General features: G+C 30.8%; 1 pseudogene across 1 annotated transcript in view; it reads left to right on the top strand.

Moving 5' to 3' along the window:
- LOC143256018 (zinc finger CCCH domain-containing protein 15-like) overlaps positions 1-15,928 on the top strand; it is a 61,317-nt pseudogene that overhangs the window by 22,284 nt on the left and 23,105 nt on the right. Inside the window, exons 7-11 of the transcript XR_013030963.1 lie at positions 3,485-3,561; positions 6,820-6,889; positions 9,575-9,679; positions 10,607-10,733; positions 12,445-12,586. The product of XR_013030963.1 is annotated as a zinc finger CCCH domain-containing protein 15-like (transcript). The remainder of the gene's footprint in view (positions 1-3,484; positions 3,562-6,819; positions 6,890-9,574; positions 9,680-10,606; positions 10,734-12,444; positions 12,587-15,928) is intronic.

Below are 15,928 nucleotides of genomic sequence, written 5' to 3'. Positions count from 1 at the left end.
AAAAATATCAGTTACTTGTGCAATTAATGTTAGTATATATCTACCAGACTTGGTACATTTTCAAATAGTGATCATGCACATATCTGGGCATATACATTATAATTGATGCTGTTTTATCTTGTAACTTCTAAAATGTTCCTTAGCAGATTGGTATATGCTATTTGCTCAGTTTTAATTGCCATTGATTGTTATTATGTATTCAAACTATTGAGATGTATTTATGTAAAAAGCACTTTCTGTTGTATGTATATGTAACTAGCAGGGTTTGGATTGATCTTTACCAAATTTGTCATAAAGTTTTGTTGGTCCATGTGGAGTTACATGCAGATTTGCAGTTTCACCTTTTGTGTTTTGAAGTTTTTAATGGGCTCTTTCTTTCATTTTTTTTCCTTAAATGTGGAGAAAGCAATGACCCAAGATAACCTATCATTACAATGACCCAAGATAACCTATCATTACAATGACCTGAGATAACCTATCATTACAATGACCTGAGATAACCTATCATTACAATGACCCAAGATAACCTATCATTACAATGACCCGAGATAACCTATCATTACAATGACCCGAGATAACCTATCATTACAATGACCCAAGATAACCTATCATTACAATGACCCAAGATAACCTATCAATACAATGACCTGAGATAACCTATCATTACAATGACCTGAGATAACCTATCATTACAATGACCCAAGATAACCTATCATTACAATGACCTGAGATAACCTATCATTACAATGACCCAAGATAACCTATCATTACAATGACCTGAGATAACCTATCATTACAATGACCCAAGATAACCTATCATTACAATGACCCGAGATAACCTATCATTACAATGACCCGAGATAACCTATCATTACAATGACCCGAGATAACCTATCATTACAATGACCCGAGATAACCTATCATTAATCATGAATTTACATAACTTTCATCCAGGAGATGGGTGCTCCAGCTTGTGTATGAAAATGTTTAAATATTGCAGGTTTCTCGATGAACTAAAGTAACATCACAGTGTTCATTCCTGTTGGATTTGATGTTGGAATAAAGGATATTGCTCTTTATTGATGTCATTTATCATTTTCACAGGTTGATACTAATTAATCTGGTATTTAAAATGTGAAACAAATTTGATTGCTGGTGTCCTTTAAAATATATACTTGAAAATAGAAGAACCTAAACTGTTGTGACCTTACAGCTACATTAGGTAATCACCTGCAGGAGCTTTGTAAATATAAATAAATGTTTTAAATTAACTTAAAAGTCTGTGCAATGTGAGATTTACTCTATTCAAGAGTGTGTGTGAAATACATGTTTAATTTTTGTGTGTGAAAAAAAATTATAAAAAACATTGAGTTTTCCACAGTGAAAAGTTTATGAAAAGTTAAATACTTTTTCATTTAAAAAGTTGCTTAACCAAATTTCTAAAGTTTTGAAGAAAAATTTTAATTTTTCAGACATTAGTATAATTTGTGTAAAATTGAATTATAGATTATTTCTCTTAAAAAAAAGAAAAAACATGCCTTTCATATAAGTTTTGTATATTTTTATACTGTAAGAATTTTTAACTCAGATACATTATAATGATTATTAAACAATAAGATACATTTTATGAGTACAAGTTCATTTTTCTTGAGTATATTTGTGACTGGTAGGTTATAGTTGTTTTAGATTAAATTAAAATGAACTTACCCACCTACTTTTGAAGAAGATATGATTAGTGTTTTTGTGAAAAGAAGGAATAACCTTGTGTTTGTTTTACAGGGGTTTCACTTACATATTTCAACTAATTTTACAGTTACTTTTGAGTGATTGAATGTTTTTCAAAAAAATACATAGTTAAGTGAGAGTTTTCAGATATAATCAAAGGTGGGAACATTTTATAAACTGATGATACCCAAGGTTAAAAAAACAAAGCAAACGTGCACAAACACTTAATTAAATGCACTTTTAACCTTGTATATCATCAGTTTATAAAATGTTCCCACCTTTGATTATATCTGAAAACTATCACTTAACTATGTATTTTTTGAAAACATTCAAACTCTCAAAAGTAACTGTAAAATTAGTTGAAATATGTAAGTGAAACTCCTGTATTGAATGCACTTTTAAAGAGGCCTATTTGTATATATCCTGATGTGCCATATGTGTATGTTCATGCACACATCAGAGTGTGAATTTGTAGATTTAATTTTTGATGTATCTTTATATTTCTTAAAGAACTTCCAGATTAAACTTTTAAAAAACCTGAAATATGATAAACTTTACCGTGTTATTTAACTGTAAGCTATTAAATGTACATCAAACATTTACATTCTTCAACAAGTATAAAATAGGCTAGTTTTGAGTCCAAGCACATACAGTGACTAGCCACTATATTATAAGTTTGTTATTCGTTTTAATATTTGTGATTATCTTCACAAGATTTTATGATACTAAGCAAACTTTTCAAAATGGTTAAAACATAATTAGGGTTTACAAAGTTTAGCTAAGACAAGGCTATATTGTTATTATAAAATAAATGTCAGTGTCACACCTTTGACTTAATTTTACATAAAACAAGTGTCATATGAGTAGTTATATAATTTGATATGCAAGTGTTTGACCTTCAAGTTTAAGACAAATACTCATTTCTTACTATGGATTCTGTAGCTCAGAAGAATCATAATTTTATTAAGTCACATGATTACTTGGGATAATAATACAACCTATCCATATGTGCAACATTTATTTATATGAGTGAATAATCAGAGCTGCTTTGGGATATCATAGTTCACATCTTTATCGAAGTTTATTCAAGTTCTTCAACACTACCTGCATGTGAATTATGCTACAGAGCATCCTTTTATTGCCTTTTGTATTCAAATCTGATGGGTATGTTGGCTTGTCCATATGCTTGACCTTCAGAAATTTAGCTTTGAGAAGAAAGTTCTGTCAAACTGCACTTGCAACACTGATGATTGTGAAACTGCATTCTTGTATTGTATGATGTTTGTAGTACTAGCTGTGTGCAGACCAGTGTGCCATATGCATATCTTTTGGTTTTTTCTCTATGAAATTTGAATTTGATATGGCTCCTGCTCACTCTCATATGTCATATTGGACTGCAGTGTGAATAGGTGATTTGTTTATGAACAAGATATTTATCAACATTGATTAATTAATCTACCTGTTATTTGTACTGCAGAAGATGGACATTTTGTAATGGATAAGATAAATGTTCGTAGTTGGTTTTCTGGTATAAATGTTTGTCATATGGAACTGTTTCTGACCATTAGCCAAGTAACATGTTCATTAGTTAGCTTAGACCTACTGGTTAAGCTAAATTATACATTATTATACATCAAAACAAATATATTAAAAAAGCATATTTTAGAATTTTAAAATTATTACTATTTTATTTTACTTGCTATAATATCACAACTTTGTAGATTTTAATATATGTTCAAACTTTTCTGTCTACTTCCAGAGAGCTGCTCTTGGGTCTGACCTTTGCAAGATAACATTTGAAACATTTTTAGCTTGGAAAAAGAAAAAGGTTTGACTGTTATTTCTGTTTAATACATTTTATTGAAGCTATAAGAATATTCAAGTATGACATAACTTCTTGGTAAATGGCAGTTGAACTTAGTCGAATTATATAAAATGTGATCTGTACACTATGAATTTGTAAAGTTGCTTTTTTAAATAACAAATGTTTGGTTTGATATATGCATAATGCATTGGTAACAGTAACTATGAAATTGGGAAGTATTTTGGAAACTTCGGTCTCCTTGACGTAGTAGTAAAGTCGAGTTAGTTAACCTGTTTAGTGCCATAGACGAGATAACTCGTCCAAGCCGATTGGTAACACAGTGCCACGGATGAGTTAATTCGTTCTCAATAATACCTAACTTCAACAGTAGATGTCAGCACCATACATGCATGTGACCTACTTACAAACTGTTTCACTTTCGATCCAGTGTTTTAAAAATTACTCATTTTTGCTGAAAAAAAACCATCATAGGAGCTGCCATAGCAGCTGAAATACTTGGCAGTCAACAGGTTAATTGATAAGGAATCTATTGAATTTACAATCAGAAATACTTTAACAGAAAATCTTTACAATCTGTCTTGAGTTCCAGGACTATCTTGTTGTGCAGAATTGTTTCTTTACATTATCATATTCTGTAGAACAGTGGTTCCAAATTTTTATCCAACTGAATTCCAGTCGTGTACAATCCAAAATTTCAAGGACTGCTTTAAAAAGTTACTGTTGTTAAAAGTACTTTTAAATTACTTTGTAAACCAATTAGAGGTCTCTCAGAAGTCTGAAACCATAGAGAGAAATAAACAGTTTAGTCTTAATGTATTATTCAAATTGCATACCACCAACAACCATATTCATTACAATTCTTGGTATCCTGTAAAATCAGGGTATCTTCTTTCCTGAAATATATACAACTGATATTAGAAATGTGTTGGTTTAACTTTAAGAATATAACATCTGTTTTCCCTATGGGTCCAGACTTCTGGGATACTCTATATTAGTAGTCTCCAACATGGAAATACATGTCAAATAGATCCCAAATTCCTTCTGAGGACAGCTGATAGTTGTACAGTAAAATGGAAATTCATTGAATGTAGAGTGTAATGAGAGATTGTGTGAGAAGTTAAGTTTCTGCTGCTGTTACATGGGTAGACTAAGGTAAAATATGCTTTTATTTAAAAAGAAACATGCATGAGAAATTTTAAAAGTAAAAATTCACCAACCAGCCCAAATGTTAGCTTGCTTGTAGGATCAGAAACTGAAGAAAGAAGAGAAACAATAGAATACACAGTACATAGTTGAAGGACTTAAATTTGCATAGAAGACCGAAAACATAAACTTGTACACTTTGATAGATTCGTTAGACAGAGTATTCATGATGAAACTTTGTAGAATGGACGGCAACTGCTTGTTGTAGACTTGAAGACGAAAGGTGGAAGACTTGAAATGTCATCCTCCACACTTATGTCTCCACAGCAGGCAGTTGTCATCCATTCCACAAAGTTTCATCATGAACTTGTACATTTTAAAATAAATAACATGACAAAAATTGTTAGCCTGGAAAGACAAATGAAAGAACTGGGTTAAATTACAAATATTGAAGGATAAGAAAAAATGTATTCTCAAGACAACTGATTTGGGTATTAGAACTTTAATTAAAATACAGAACAACATTTTGACCTTGTTGTTTTCTACTTTATTTTAGTAAAAGTCTTAATATGTATACCAGCCATCTATAGAATACATTTTTATCTCAAGATGTATATCAGTAGGAGAATGTTTCACAATGACTTTTCATAATCATATGTTATGTCAAAACCCTTTCAAATTTTCAACAGGAGCTGTTGTTTTTATCAGCAGACTTTAACTATCTGCACTGCAAGTTCCAGTAATACCAGTCGTACCTGGTGACTAGTAGATAGTTCTACGTTACCAGAGCCTACCTATAAAGATAATATATAAATCTATATGTTTATCTGTCTTATTTCTATGTTTACAGATGCACTTGCCCATACCAGCTGTCTTTAGAATACATGTTTACTTCAAGTGGGTTTCTTGTCATCACAAATAATATAAGCAAGTTATTTTATCTGATTGGAAATGAATATACCTAATTTCTCAGAATATGATTTTAATTTCATAACATCTTTAGCTCTTTAAAACCATAATTCTTTGCAAGTTCTGCCTGAATTATGCTAATGATGCCCAAATAATTATCACCACACCTTACAAAATGTCCAATCCTATTTAGAAAAGATAGTTAAGAACATGGTATAGATTAGTTTTAAACCAAAAAACAAATGTTATCAGATGCTGGCATCAACTGTTCAGGTTTAGAGTTGAAAGTGAGATTTGTAATAGACAAGTCTTTGACGCTTTTATTTCTCTTTGGAAATATTTATTTAAGGCAGTAGGTAGGTTTAAGTAATATAAGATATAATTAATATAATATAACTTATAAATACAGATACTGATTTATTAAACTTGTTAGTGTATTTTATAAAACTTAATACCACTACTACCAAATAATACTTGCAAACCATGTTTTGTGAAATAACTTTTTTTCATATGAGCATGCAGTATATGAAGTGTATAATTACTAAATTCATGAACTGTACATTTTAGTTGTAAGTTTTGGATACTTATTCTAAGAAGTCATAGACTGTGGAATTAGATGTCTTTTTTAGATGATATTTTTGTAATTGCTGAACTACTATATTACATTTTTTAGTAGTATCACTAAACCATAATAGAACTACAGACAATAATGCTTTTGCTAAAAAACAAACATAAAAAGTTGAAATTAGTTAAATCTACAAATCCTGTCACTGTTGGTTGATTTTTTAAAATTTTAAAAAATACAAATCTAGGGTAAATTGCGTATTCAAACAAGTCATTTTATTACCATGAGACTTCAGGAGAATGTGTGTAAAGTGAAAAAAATTAATATAAATAGAAGTTTTGAATATTACTCTTTTGTAGTAACACTTGTACGTTATATGAATAAAATGTATATAAAAAATACTAGATTAATTTGCGTTCTAACAATTTTTGCATTCTAAATTAAACTACATATGTCTGGGAGGTTTGATAAATGTATTTATGTAACAAGCAATTAGGTAGTATATTTAATAGTATGATGTATTTTTAGCAGCACACTGTTGAATAAATTGTTTTTGTCCATGTTGATGTATTACATTTTTGAAAACGTTTTTTTGCACAAGTAGATTTTAAATATCAATTTAAATGTTTTTTGTTTTTTTTTCAGATTCAAGATAAAAAGAAAAAGCTCAAGTGGAACAGGACAGAAAAAAAGCTGAATTTAAAGCTGGTCATCACATTGGTGTAAGTTATATCATGTTCATCTCTCCTAGTAACTGTCTTTGTGTTAGTATTATAGATTTTATTCTAAAACTAATCTTTACATGGTCTAAGTTATTATACTGCACAAAATATTTAGAAGATAAATAAGGAAAGCTATGGTTATAAATAACATCATCCACCCACCTTTAATGAAAAGCAAGTGATTAATCATTCAGTTCATAAATGAAGATACAAAACATGAGGTGGCCTTGGTACTTCTCTACAGTTCACAAAATTTCTCTTCCATACAGCATATGGTCACTTGCAAAGTACAAGAACATTTAGAAACTTCTGTTGTGTAATTAGAAATCTGAGTGTCAGCAAAGTCCTGAGGTACACTTGACCACAAAAATGATTGGTGGGATGGAATGCATCTGTAAAGAATTTTTCATACATTTTAAGGGGGATTAAAGGCTACATTTAGTCAGTCAGTGGTTTTCTTTTTTGAACAGTATGTCAATCAGGGTCATTTGTACCAGCAGATGGTACCATAAAGGGTTGTATGAACTGGATCATGTAATCTTGCAACATTAATGTTACTATTGAACATATTGTAGAGGCTGATACTTTTGTTTATGTTTATTTCTAGCTATGTTACACTTCTGCCGTTGTTATATGATCATGTGTCTATAAAAACAGGAATGAATCTGATTTACAGATTCAACCTAAATTAGTATATTCCCATTACTTAGCTTCATGTTTCATTGTTCCAGTGGACATGTTCTTGATTCTGTCTTGCATCTTACTGTGAACTGAGCAAACTGTCTGTAATTTTTTCTGTTAGTATAATAGGATGAAGTTTGACAATATGTTATATTTGAAGCCAGAGTCTGAAGTTAAGGACTATTGAATTCATGTTGACAAGTTGTTTACAAAATTTCCTTGTATGCAATATTTGTACTTACGAAGATACAAGTTTTAAACTGATCAAATGACCATGCCCTGAATAAAGCTATTTATAGCTAATCGTGAGATGGACAGACATTAATTTTCTCAAATAGATTATTGTAAATGAAATACTGCTAACCCTGCTAATGTTTGTAGTGACAGATTGTTAAACACTTGTATTTTGCATGGAATTCTTAAAGACAATATAATTACTTTCAAACAACTTGGCATGTAAAGTTAGATGTGTGATGCAATTTCAGGCTAAATTTCGTAATGTTGCTTAAAAGAACTAACTTTGGTAATGGAAGTTTCATGAAAAGTCAAAAAACATTGAGGCATTAAAATTGTGCTGCTTTCCATGAGTGACAAAATACTTGGCTTTGAGGGATAAGCCCATGTTTTATCTTCTGCACAAGGAGTTTAGTACTGCTTTTCTATCTGAGAAATGTCATGATCTTTCACAGTTTATCTAAATAAGTATTTCAAGTGAACTTGGAAATAACATTTTCGAAAAAAGACTTCACCTTTTTTTCTGTGGTGATTTTAACTGTATACTTAACTGGGCTGAGGTTCTGACAGATACTTTTAAGCCTAAACCCTGGCTGTAGAGAACTTGTTTTATCGTATATCACGATATCAAGAAATATTCAACTTGTGGAGTAAGAACAGCTTAAGTTTATCTTGTTTATTAACACCTAATGCATAGCTCCATGATACAAATTTGTTCTTAGTCTCATGGGGTTATTTAAGCTGGAAAAGAAGATAATTGGCTAAACTGTTGTGTATTGATTCTGTCATGACATAATGGAGCTAAATTCAAGTCTTCCTTAACCTAGTGATAATTCTATCAATATTCTGTTAGAAAGATATAAGATGATAAAGAGGCAAATCCCATCAAAGAGTTTCCTGATGAGAAGAAAATTAAAAGCAACATCAACCTAATGAAATAGAAAGAGAATTAGAGGCAAACAGTGAGTGAAGTTGGAGTCCAGGGATGCTTCATTATGAATTCTGTACGTGTGCAAATGTCAACATAAATATTCATCCTGAAAAACAACAAAATAATAACAAAATTATCATTTATTTGCATTTATATTCTGGAAAGAAAGAAGGAAAAAGCATTAGAACAATAAAATAAAGAGAAAAATGGCCTGGAAAAGGATGTGGTTTTCTGGAGAATTTACCCAAAATTGCAATTTTCAAACAATAATAAAAGTTCAAGTATTTATACCTAAACAAACTAAAAACACCCTTTAAAATATATTTTCATTGTTCTACTTTAGTACTAAATTCCCTATTTCAGTACTAAAATGCTGCAAAAATCAGCAATATATCAGTAAAATTTTCCACCCCATTAGATGTTAACAATGCATGATAAAGTAGTGTCTTCTAAATATCTTTTATTATTGTAATGGCCAGTTTTTAACATTATTTAAGGTAAGACAGTCTTCTCATTTAGATGTTGAATTCTGAACTAAATTAGTCTGCAGATGTGTTCAATGGTACAGATAAATGTGAGTTGTCTCTCATTTATATTTTGACTATGTAGTATCACATTACTATTAAGCTTTTAAACTTTCAGATAAAAATAATCATATTTTTGATCAAGGCATTGTTATTTTTGTATATATTTTAGTATGTCTGTTTTATGAGTGTGTGTGGGTTCTTGGATTTATTTACCTATTTTTCAAAGCTAGTGATTACAATGCTATCTTTACAATTTTGGGCTGTGTTTTAAGTGCAACAAAAAGATGTTATGTTCTTGAACTGTTTAAATAGCTTAGTGGTCGAGAGATGTTTACATTCAATCCAGAATTAGCTTTGGATATCCAGATGGATGAAGATGAGGCTGCTTATGATCTTCTGCCTCGAGAAGATGAAGAAGTAAGTTTATTCTGATGTCTTAGCTTAGTAAATTGTTAAACATGCGAGTTTAGTAGTTTCACAAAGAAACAGACTACTTAAGATACTTGTAATAAAAAAATTCTGAATGTAAAAAATAACTTTATCTTATGTACCAGTCTTTTACGTTTCATTAATAAGTTTTTTCTTGACAGTAGATAACTTTGCTGGTTAACTATTTCCTAATTAGCTTTAAATATTTCACACATTGCTAAAATCAAGTTTAACCAGCATTATAAGAGATCTCAGGTAATGAAATGATGTCTTGTTGACACTAGGCTTAATTATTGTTGGAGTAGTTTCATTTCAATTACTAAATAGCATGAAAAATTTTGGGATTTGCCTAGAAGAATAATTTACAAATTGTTAGAAAAGTGAATGTAAACATAGATGAAATATTAAACTGTTTAGGAGTTGTCTAGTGAGAAGAGCAGTGTTTTTCCAGCGTGATTTTGTTTCTTTGGTTTTAATTATTATAAATAAATCTAAGATATTGGTTAATTTTTTGGGAGCAGCAGTAAATGTCTGCTATCTATTGGGAAAATGTTAAAGAATTTTTCTATTGGCAATTGCTGGCTTTAGTTAGGTGTTTTAATGTCCAATATTTACCTTGTTTGTTATTAAATGGGTGTGTTAGTGTTATCATGTTTCACTACTTTGGTTAATGAAGAGTCTATTCAGTGAGAATTGTCATTACAGATTTCAGTGAGCCTGCAGTTATATTTTTTTAATAAAATATTTCGTGATTATAAGTGCAGAGTTTTTCCAAATGACATCAAAAATAGCATCCTTTTTATTTTTTGACTTTTGGTAATGGTAATGAAAAAGAAATTATGTTTATTATATTTAAAATTGTTTTCAAAAGTCCATGTAAAATCATAAAACCTGATTTTTCCATACTTGTTACAGAACTCTGAATTGTGTGTAGAAATAACACCTGAAGCCCTTAGCCTTCAAGCACAGCAGTTTCAAAACATTGGAACAACTGCCCCAAATAATTTTCATGAAGTGAACAGAAGAAAAGAAAAATTAGATGGTATGGTATTTTGGTTACAACCTGACAAAGTATGTTGCATTAAGACCTAACCAAAGGATCTGTAACTAAGAATGTTTTTTTAAACATAGTTTACTTTAGAGATTTGCAGCTAAAAGTTGTTATAAGATGTGCAATTCAGAAGAAAATTATCCTTCAAATTTACTACAAAGTATACATTGCTTTATAAAGTTGTTGCTGAAATTTATCACAAGGTGTGAGCTATGATAGCTGTATTTATAACATAGCACAAGTTATGTATTGCACTAGTGATTTAGGTAACATTTATTATGCAAAAGTGAGTTTTTCATTGAACTGTGTTTATCATATTTGTAAAAAATTATACATTATGTATGTTAGCCTCTTGTATGATTTGCCCAAGTTAATTTAGGCAAACTATTTCTCAGCATATTTTTAATTATTTGTCCAAATTTTATGTGCATGTTATCTTGTATTACAATATGCTTTTAAAACTATCTTTTTTCAAGCTCCTTTCCAGTGAAACAAAAACTTGTTTGAAAAGGGTTAATTATAAATAATGATGAAGTTCATTTTATTCAGAAAACTTCAAAATATATAAAATACTTTTGGTACAGTAAGTTATCCATAAAAAAAGCTAAATAAATGCAGAGAAAATTGTTTAAACCTCAGTGTACATTTAACTAATGTCTCATCAGTACACTGTATGAGGAGAGATGAGCCGAGGAGAAATTGTGGTTTTGGCTTATACACTTTTTATTTGGTACCCCCTTCACCCTGTCATATTGATAAGAACTGCTTATTAAAATGTCAATTTTGGCACTCGTTGGGGTGGGCTTGTGTATGACTGTTAAAAACAAACACCAATAGAAATGAAAGATGGAAATTCTATGCTTAAATACAAGTCGCAAAGCAATGCTATGTTAGCAAAATTTATCTTGCACAATGTGATCGTTACATTTTTGTTGTTCAATGTAATGGAACTTTTGTAGTGTGTATCAGAACATATTTCAGAAAGATCTTTTTGTTGCAAAACCGTTTTCATTTCCATATCTTCTTTCATTGTGTTTTAGAATGTGTAGTGTTTCACTTATTGGTTTATGCACTTACAACATAACCTTGTCTTCTGTCCAGATGTTACAGTCTCATATGGTAACATTATTAAGATATTTTTAGACTTAGTTGCAATAAAGCTTTTGCTTAAGACCTCAGTCATGACAAACTGACCCATCAAGGTGTCAGGCCAAATTTTAAAATATTAGGTCCCAGAAGGTGCTGATTGGTAGAAATAAACCACGTGACTTTACTATTCCGATACTTTTTCAGATTTGAAATCCATGAAGTATGAAAAGATATAGCTGTATATCATTGGTAATAGTTTGAGGCTTTGTTATGTGTATATTTTGTCAATCAAAATAAGCTTTTTTTAGATTTTGTTATTGGATTATGGTTATATAATCTGTTTTTCAGCCCTGACCTTTTTTTCCTAAATATGGGTCAGTTTTTTGTGATCAGGGGTCTTAAATATTTCTCATTGGTCAAATATATTGATGCATGTTTCTTCCCTTGTTAAGAGTTCTGTGACTCTTTTCACTTTTTGTAATTTATAATGAAAGAAGTTCGAGACCTTAGGTGCTATTTAACATATGTTGAAGTGTTACACCAATGTAGACATAACGATAATAACTAGCTTGAGGTAGCAAGGACACACTAATTGTTTTAACTAAACATTTAGGAGAGGAACAAAAGCTTCCTGAAGCAGTAGGTGGAGAAAATAATATTACAGTCAAAATTAGTGAAGAAGCTATTCCAATTGATGAAAATCTCTTTGATGAAGATGATGAAGATCTTGAAGAACTGGAAGAAGATCTAGAAAGGTTGGAGGTGGAATAACATGTGTAATAAGTAGAATTTATGTAAATTTATCAAAATTGAAATCTGGCTATTTTTGTCCAAATCAAAAGCAACCAAGACATCGTTCACTGACTTAATTCTGGAAGTATTGATAAACTGTCAAAAGCTTTTTATTTCATGAGTAAATACCTTTTTTTAATTTCTTGCTACAACTGACACATTGGTTAAATTCAGGTATTTTTTTTTTGCAAAGTTTCAACAAAGAATATTGTACTGATTTTAACATTGCAGCTTCGTCGTCTTATTCCTAATAAGTTTTCATACTGAGATACTTCAGTGCTCAACACACTGTCTGATAATGTCTATGGAATTAAAATTACAACATTGTACAAAAACAGATGTACTAGTACATACAATATGATCACAATTTCATAGAGATAAACACCACATTTTAACCAGGATTTAATGTAACATGTAAGAATAAATGATGACACTGATTGTTTGCATCATATGTGTAGCACTACAGATTGATGAATATTTATCATCCTTACTCCTGATCAGGAACAGATTTAGCATATATGAAAAGTTTGAGAAAGAATTCCAACACCAAGAGCTTGGTTGATTGAAGATAAAGGTAAATAATATCTCTTTCCTCCTCCTCCACCCCCACCTCCCCACACACACACATACATTCACGCTCGCGCACACTCTACATGCAACCTGTCAAAGGCACTACATTAAAGAAACAAACCAAACATCCCAAACTGTATATAGAGTGTTATAAACTGGGGAGAGAATAGGAGATGCCAGCATTGACAATACGAAGAGTGAGACTGGTTTGAAAAAAGGATGTAAAATTCTAATCAGCTTCCACACACGCCCATTGGTGTTCCACACGGAGTCTTTAAACATTCAGTTGTATTATTGAACACCTAACATAAAATTGTATGTACATATCTTTTGGCAAATCATCTTCAGGCTAAATCTTCATCATTGAATCATGGTAGGTTCAGAGAGATGTTATATATTAACTTGTGCCCCCTAACTTCATCCTATACTTAATAAGAGTTCTGACGTGGATTGTAGTAGAAAATCATTGTATCTAACATCTTGGTTGAATATTAAAAATTAAGACTTTTCTAAGCATTGCAGTCAGTATCATATTAATGATTGATTGGAACCCTGTGTGATATTTTGATTCAGCATCTCCTAATTCAACACATCAGTTTGCTTTCTTAGATGATCAGTACCCCCACTGCCTTAATATTGGCACACTCTTATATTCTTGAATACATTGACAGGATTGATACAGCAAAACTTTCTTATAAAGAAACACAGATGGGAGATAGATATCAAAAGGTTTAACATATATTTTAAAAAATGCTATAATTTTCTCTTGTATTAATTTTTTCAGTAAGTGTCCATATTCTCTGAAGTGACGCAAGTCCCAGTCACTGGATAATACAGGTGACAGAGACCGAAATCCTCATATCCATATAATCTGGTACTACGATTAATGGTTGGCACTGTTGATTAAATACAGTGTAGTAAAAGAAGGCATTAGGTTTAGAGAGTTTTTTAAAGATTTTATTAGCTTGCAGATCATATTAAGTTCATACTGCCTTGAAATACTAAAGTAAGTGAATGTGTTGGGCACCTGCTCTAAGTTTCACATTTAACACCTTTACTTGCATATCTAAGTTTGTCTCATGCATTGCTTGTAGCAATAGTAGGTTTAATCTTTGCAAAACATCATTCAGAATGTTAAACAGTGTTTAAGAACTAGCTTCATGGGTAGAATGAAACCCAATAAATATTTTCTGTACTTCTAAGAAGTAGTTCTTAACAAGGAATGCTGAACTCTGAAAGAGCTGATTCTTTCATTTTAACCTAAACTTATCCCGAAAATGTTTGTATTGTGCACTAAGATTAAAGTATTTTATTAGAATAAGATGTTTTTCTCCATTGACAGTGGTGATACATCTGATGAATAAATAGTGAGTAAACCAATAATATTAGGTGAAAGAAAACTTGTTAGGTTAAGAACAAGATTTCTTTTTGTTCCGTTTTTAGTAAAGAAAGTATGATGTTTGATGAAGATAAACATAAAAAAATATATATTTAATTCAAGAAATGTATACTTTTAAATATAAAGAAGTTCAATGTTGTCCTACAATACAATAATTTTGTGTACCAGCTTCTGTTTTATTCCTTCAGTACTGAATGTGCTGCAATTTCCAAGTTTTTATTAATAGTGTCATGAAATACTAAAGTGTAAAAATGTCTTTTTTCTTACGTTTGGCACTCTCTTTTCCTCTAAACTGTAGTAGGTTTATAAAATTCCGATTTAATTTGTTCTTGACTTATGTTTGTTCTTCTCTGAAACTACTTCACCACTTCAATCTTCAGTATCAATTGAGTAAAACAAAAACAACCCAGACCAAAAATTTAATCCAAATTCCCAGTATTTACATCAAAATTCTATCGTGAGCAGGGCAAAGGGGGATATCAGTATCCCTGAACACCCCAGTTGGGATCTTTTTTTTGTTTTTATAAATAAACAAAATAAAAAATATTGGCAAATTAAGAAAACTGGTAAAAACTTAAGTGCTTACAATTCGAAAACCTATTATCATCAGATGAATTGTACTTGGAAAATTTTGTGTGTTCTTATATAAATCACTTTATCACTCAGATCACTGATGTCTGAGCAAGCTAATTGCTGTGGTGTAATTGATAACAGAGTCACAAGTCTTTGACAGAGAAACCAATGAACAAGAATGGTCCACATTCACATTACTGACTATGCTAAATGAGTGAAATTTGGAGAGGGTGTGACCCAGTAAGTTAATGCATGCTTCAAGAATACCTGAAACAAACTACGACTAGTTCAGCTACATTTGAGAAACTCTACATGAGTAGTTTAGCCACACTTGATACAAGTACTGGGCTTAATTTTAAAAATATGGTATTATTGTATCACTTTTTTTATATACAAAACTAAAAGAAACTCTATGTTGATAAAATATTTAGTGGAGAGGCTGAGTTCACTCATTAAAATATTAAGTAGAGTCAGTCAATGTTTCCTCTGAGCTGTATGGCTGCACAACAACCAATCAATTGCCACACACTTAGTTATTCCAGCTGCACACATCCTCAGTTGTGGTGAGGAGTCTCAACATGTTGATGACCTTAATGACTTTGACAGATAGTAATATTGGGTCACAATTAGGTTGCCCTTTGAATTTTCATGGCTATATCACAACAATTTAAAGCTGATTTGATTTAAAATCAACAGTTCACTCATTATGCTACCCTGTATCATAATGAAAGAAGTTTCGAGGTGGAGTATCATATATCACATT

The sequence above is a fragment of the Tachypleus tridentatus genome, chromosome 7 (assembly GCF_004210375.1).
Source record: "Tachypleus tridentatus isolate NWPU-2018 chromosome 7, ASM421037v1, whole genome shotgun sequence".
In the NCBI taxonomy this organism is placed as follows: Eukaryota; Metazoa; Arthropoda; class Merostomata; order Xiphosura; family Limulidae; genus Tachypleus; species Tachypleus tridentatus.
The sequence above is the reverse complement of the archived record's forward strand: the minus strand, read 5'-3'. Positions and strand labels throughout refer to the sequence as shown.